Raw genomic sequence first — 5,836 nt, forward strand, 5'->3', positions numbered from 1 at the left:
AATGAAAACATATTTTTTATTTGAAAAAATAGTTATTATATAAAAATACTAAATAAATAAATTTTCCCAACAAAATTAATGGAAAATAGAAAATTATAATTATAAAAATTGAAATGAATAATTTAAGATTTAATTTTCCCAAAAGATTTAATAAAACTGAAAATTAAGTCTAATTTATTGTATCTACCTTAAATGATTTATTTGTTTTATTTTATAATTATGTGTAAATTAAAAACATTATATGTTAAAAATGAAAACATATTTATTATTTTAAAAAATAGTTGTTATTTAAATAAAATACTAAATTAATAAATATTCCAAAAACTAATAAAATTGAAAATTATAATTATAAAATTGAAAGAATGATAATTATTGTACAATGTTTGAATTTTCTAGAGTCCCGATTTTGTTTATTGTAATATTTCTCTTCATATAACCTATTGAAGTATGCATTTCTCATGTCTTTATATCTTATTCATAGATAATTCAACTTTTGGTTTAGTATTATTAATGTATTTATGTGATTTGTATGCATTTCACTACCGTATTCAAGCGTTTCTATATCTTCCATTCGTATCCATGCGTTTCCAAAGCATATCTGTATCCGTATCTGACTTATCCGATACGATACTCGATACCGATACTTTGATCCTTGGTTATGCGATTCTCATCTTTTTTTCTTATTTCAACAATGCTCATTATCTTTTCATAATTGTCATTCTTTCAAATCATATAGTAGTTAATTTTACTTTTGCTTGTTTGAGATCCCATGTGAGCTCCACCTATTAGACTCGGGAGAGGGGTGCCTAACCCCTTCCCTCTTCCATCTGAGTTTACCCAAACTAACTTAGCTGGTGCCTTGGGCTTTGGAGTCAGTAATAAATCAAAAACACTTTTTGATGTAAATCCCGGGGTCCCATCACCTCCATTTCCTTAAATGATGGGTGGCAACTCCAATTTCAGCCCAAGTGAGCTGTTTTCCAACGTTCACACTTGTCATCATCAAGACATTCATTCTCACACCAACTATCAAAAAATCTGAATGTTTTATCATTTTCTCCACTTCCATTTCCATCTCCAGATGAATTAGTATAGGAACCATTCTCTCTAACATTTGAAGGACTATTACAACCCACAAGTGAATTTATGTTATTAGCTTCATATTTAGAAAAAAGATCAACCAATGCATGTTGAACCTTGTCAATGTAATAAGAAGCACTATCACCATAAATTTGAGTGTAATAAACTTCACCAATCTCATTTTAAACCATGGGTCAAGAATTAAGGCAATAGTTAATATCAAACTGTACTCATGCTAGTATTTATCAAATTTTGCCTTCATTTCATTTGCCTCCTTATTTCAACATGATCACTCTTGACCCACTCAAGCAACCTTAAGTGAATTTCACAGGTATCTACAAAATAAAGATTTGCTGTTGGATATTTAGAACCTGAGAATTTATTAGTGGCATCATAAAAAATCTTCAAGCATTTTTTAACAACTGTTGCCATTTCCCACTCCTCATCAGATGGATTTGTTTTAAAATCATGATCCAATTGCTACAAATGGAAAAAAGCCTTCTTGAGTGCCAAATCATACTCCAACATAAGATATGTGGAGTTCCACCTATTTCCCACATCAAGGGATACACTTTTACAACCCTATAATTTTACTTGATTAATTGCACTTTGAAACTTTTGATCGCTTGAAGGATATGAATTCACATACTTGATAGAATCCCTAATTTTTTGGAGCACATGTCTAATGATTTTCAGACCATCTTGAACAATGAGATTTAAAATATGACTTGGACATCGAACATGAAAAAAATCCCCAAACAATAGAAGCAAATGTTGATCAACACGAAGACTCTTAATCTGCCTAATCATTGTATCATTTGTAGATGCATTGTCAACTATAATGCTAGCCAACTTCTTGTCAATATTCCACTCCATCATCTTATCCATTATTACCCTATTGAGAGTTTGTATATCATGAGGAGCTGCAACTTGCACAAAAGAAATAATCTTCTTATGCAATATCCATGCATCATCAATGAAATTAGTAGTAATACAACGATAACCAATGTTTTGGTTCTCTGCTGTCCACATATCAGTAGTGAGACCAATTCTAGAAGAAAGGGCATAAAAAAAAGTTGTAAAGTTTTTCTTTGTCATTTTGGTACACTGCCATAATGTCGGCCCTAATTGTATTATGAGAAATCAATCTAAACAATTGTTGAAGATTGCTATAAAATTTATGAAAATATGCATGCTCAACCTTATTGAAAAGCTATTCATGCTTCATGTTCATTTCTGCAAGATCTCTACAACTTCTTTCTTGATCAAATTTAAAACCTTGCAATCTTGTTTTTTTATCTGTGCCCATAGTTACTATTAAATTTTTTTGACTTGAATCCTTACACTTCTTCCAAACACAATGATTCAAACGTTTCCTCAAGTGACTAGTACTATTGCTACTATAACCATTATGTTTTTTTTTTTTTTTTTTTTCTTTTTTACAATGATTACAACTAGCAACTACTTCACCGGATGCATTCTTGCTAATTGAAAAGTCATTCCAGACAATTGATATTCTCTTCCTACTACTACTTGTACTTGTGGTTTCATTGTCATTTGATTGAGTGGCTTGTATTGATGGAGAACCTTTAATAGAAGGTTCATTTGATCTAATTTCAGCAATGCTAATGCAACTTGCAATTAAATAAAAAGGCCTATATATGCCAACCAATGAAACCAGATATTATATTTCTAATTAACCAATATTAATTATTGTAAAAAATAAAACAAATAAATAAGAACAATAAACTAGTACACAATTCCTTCTCTCATAGCAAACTTGAGTACAATAGGTTGTAAACTATATATTACATTTCTAACTAACCATTTTTTTTGTTTTATTCTCTCTCTCTCTCTCTCTCTTACACACACATAGAAATAGCAGATAGCCTTGTAGTTTTTAAAGGAACTAGCTCTGGTTTTGGGTAATCTATCAAACTCTCTTAATCATGGTTATAGGGTAATTGGTTAAAGGAACTACTGAGAATGAGAAGGATGGAAGATCCAATATGTCTCAAGTCTTGTTGAAACCACATTACTCTTTCATTCTTTCTTGTAGATAGTGGGGCACAAATATGTGCACAAAATTTATTTAATCTTTGCATTAATTATTGGTTTGGTGAATATTAAATAATGTAGGGTAAGTTATGTAGGACCAATGGATGAACACATTCTGATGATTTTCAGGAAAGAGATGGGACCATAGTGGGGCACAAAAATCCAATCCAACGATGGGAATATGCTCTGTCTTATATCTCTTATATTAACTTTACAGAATAGTTGAGTTTGAATTGTAGAAGTTTGAAATCGTGATGAAGCAGCTATCAAGGACCAATTGTTATTAGATGATGAAGTAGAATGGATTAATTAATTGTTGAAGCTTCAGCTAAACAAAAAGTTGCTCAAACGTCATGCTATGCTTGGCTAAAGCAGTAGAATCAAGATGAGAAATTTTGGTGGTTAAATGAGAAGAGAAAGACCATAGTCATCAGAAAACTTTCTTTCAAATGAGAAGAGAAAAACTTCAGACTTCAGTCTTCAGAAACGAAAGGGGTTAAGGGGCAGCATTTTGGTAGGGTTTTGAAAGAAACCCCACCGAAATGACACTTTTAGCCCCATGTAAGATGTCTCTATATATATTTAATAGTATGCATATATATTATTATATATAGGGTCGGATTGGGTCCAAATCGGTTCGGGACAAGGTGGACCTGGTTTTGATCTGATAGTAATAAGGCAATTCTTTTTAAGAACCAAAACCGATCCATCAAGACAAGTTCTGGAACTAAAACCGGTCCAATCGGTCCAGGTCCATCAGATCTAACTCGACCCATTGACAGCCCTACCTTTTCATAAGAAGATAGGGGAGAAGATTATAACCCTCATAGTATATGTTGAAGGAACGGTGGTGACAAGAAATGATTCTGAAGAAAAAAGGAGGTTGAAGGTAGGGGTGAATAACCGAACCGAATTTTCGGTTTCGGTTTTTAATTTCGATTATTTAATATTCGGTTTTGGGTATGGTAATTTGAGATTCGGTTAACCGAAATAACCGAAATTATAAGAATATATTAGTTTATTAAGGTCCGCCAAAACCCTAGAAGCTAAAACCCAAAACCATATTGATTGACGACTGTTTAGTTGGACACTTGGACCTCTAAAGAGACTGTAGTATATTGGGGAATAAGCTTAACTAATACACCTATAGAACATAATCATAGCTTGTAGGAATCAAAAAGGAAGGACTATCTAGATAAGGAAAGATATAAGAGGTTGGTAAGCAAATTGATATACCATTCTCTCACAAGACCAGATATTGCTTACACCATCCATATGGTATGTTGGTTTACTCATGCTTCTAAAGTTCTTCATATGAGGGCAGATGAGAGAAACCTCAACTATTTGAAGACATGTCCAAGGAAATGTTCACTATTCAAAAAACATGATAAGCTTTAAATTAAAGCCTTAGTCGATGCTGATTAGGCAGGTTTCATTTCATTGGAAATAGGAAATCTACTTCAAGCTATTGTACCTTTGATGGACATCTTGTCACTTGGAGGAGTAAGAGGTAGAATGTGGTTGCCAGGTTGAGTGCAGAAGTAGAGTATCAAGCTAAGCTCTTGGTGTAGCAAAGCTGTTATGACCATCGATTCTTATGTTTGTCTTCTCAAGCTTTGTATTCCTTACACTCTTTTAGAATAACAATTGACAGATGTTCTCACTAAGGGGATGATTTCAGTAAAGTTTCATGGAATCATGTATAACAAACATCTATGCTCAACTTGAAGGGGAGTATTGAGATGCCTAATCTCACATGGGCTTGGGCCTAATTATGTTTAGTTCTTAGTGTTTTGTCTTGTGTTTTATTACATATTCTTCTTTTTAGCTATTGGGCTTAAGTTATGAGGCCCATAAGTGTCTTTAAGTGATGAATCGGCTTATATCACTAATCAGGGGTTTTATTGTAATTTTATATAATCTTAAACACCTTCTTAATAAAAAAAAATTGGGGCCAACCAGGAGAGATTATTCTGCCACTCCATTTTGTCTCTCTTCTTCCTTTTTCATTGGTTTGCATCTCTGGAAATATACGGAAATAGATAAAAATGCAAAAATACAAAAAAACCATGGATTCAATATTATATATTCATTAAACAAAAATAATTACAGTAAATGAACATTATTACTTTTAATGATTAAAATGGAAAAAATGTACAAAAAAAGGGATTTAATATCTAATATGTGGCCCACTGACCAGGTTAAATGGTTAAACAATTCAAATGGATGGATCACCAGGTCTTGGCTAAGTTAATTTTCGTTGACTAAATGGACCCGAACTGTGTGTGTTTTAAGTTTTAAAATTTAAAGAAAATTATATATGAGACTACTTAAAATTGGCCACAACCATTTCAGTGTCTTTTTTTAATTAGGGAAGTGAATTTAATCATATATTCATATGGGGTGCTTTAAGGGTGCAACCTGGATTGGGTTGGGAATGCATTAAGTTTTCAATGGGCCTGAACCTTAACCCAGCCCGTTTGTAGTTGATTTGGATTTTATGACAATTCCTTTTTATTTTAGTACCATCGATGTCAAATTGTCAATGCATCAAGAACTTGTTCCAAATCAACCTATAAGGCTCCATTTTGTTCACAGGAATAGGGGTCTGGAATTGGAATTGGAATGGGCTATTTCGATTCTAATTATTTGATTGGGTAGAATTAGAATCCCATCAGGGAATGGCTATTCTCTGCCC

General features: G+C 32.5%; 1 pseudogene; it reads right to left on the reverse strand.

Moving 5' to 3' along the window:
- Positions 1–959: 959 nt before the first annotated feature.
- On the reverse strand, positions 960–4,727 carry LOC148800560 (zinc finger BED domain-containing protein RICESLEEPER 2-like; annotated as a pseudogene).
- Between the last annotated feature and the right edge of the window lie 1,109 nt (positions 4,728–5,836).

This window comes from Nelumbo nucifera, chromosome 4, assembly GCF_055504915.1.
Source record: "Nelumbo nucifera cultivar China Antique chromosome 4, China Antique-T2T, whole genome shotgun sequence".
Classification (NCBI taxonomy): domain Eukaryota; kingdom Viridiplantae; phylum Streptophyta; class Magnoliopsida; order Proteales; family Nelumbonaceae; genus Nelumbo; species Nelumbo nucifera.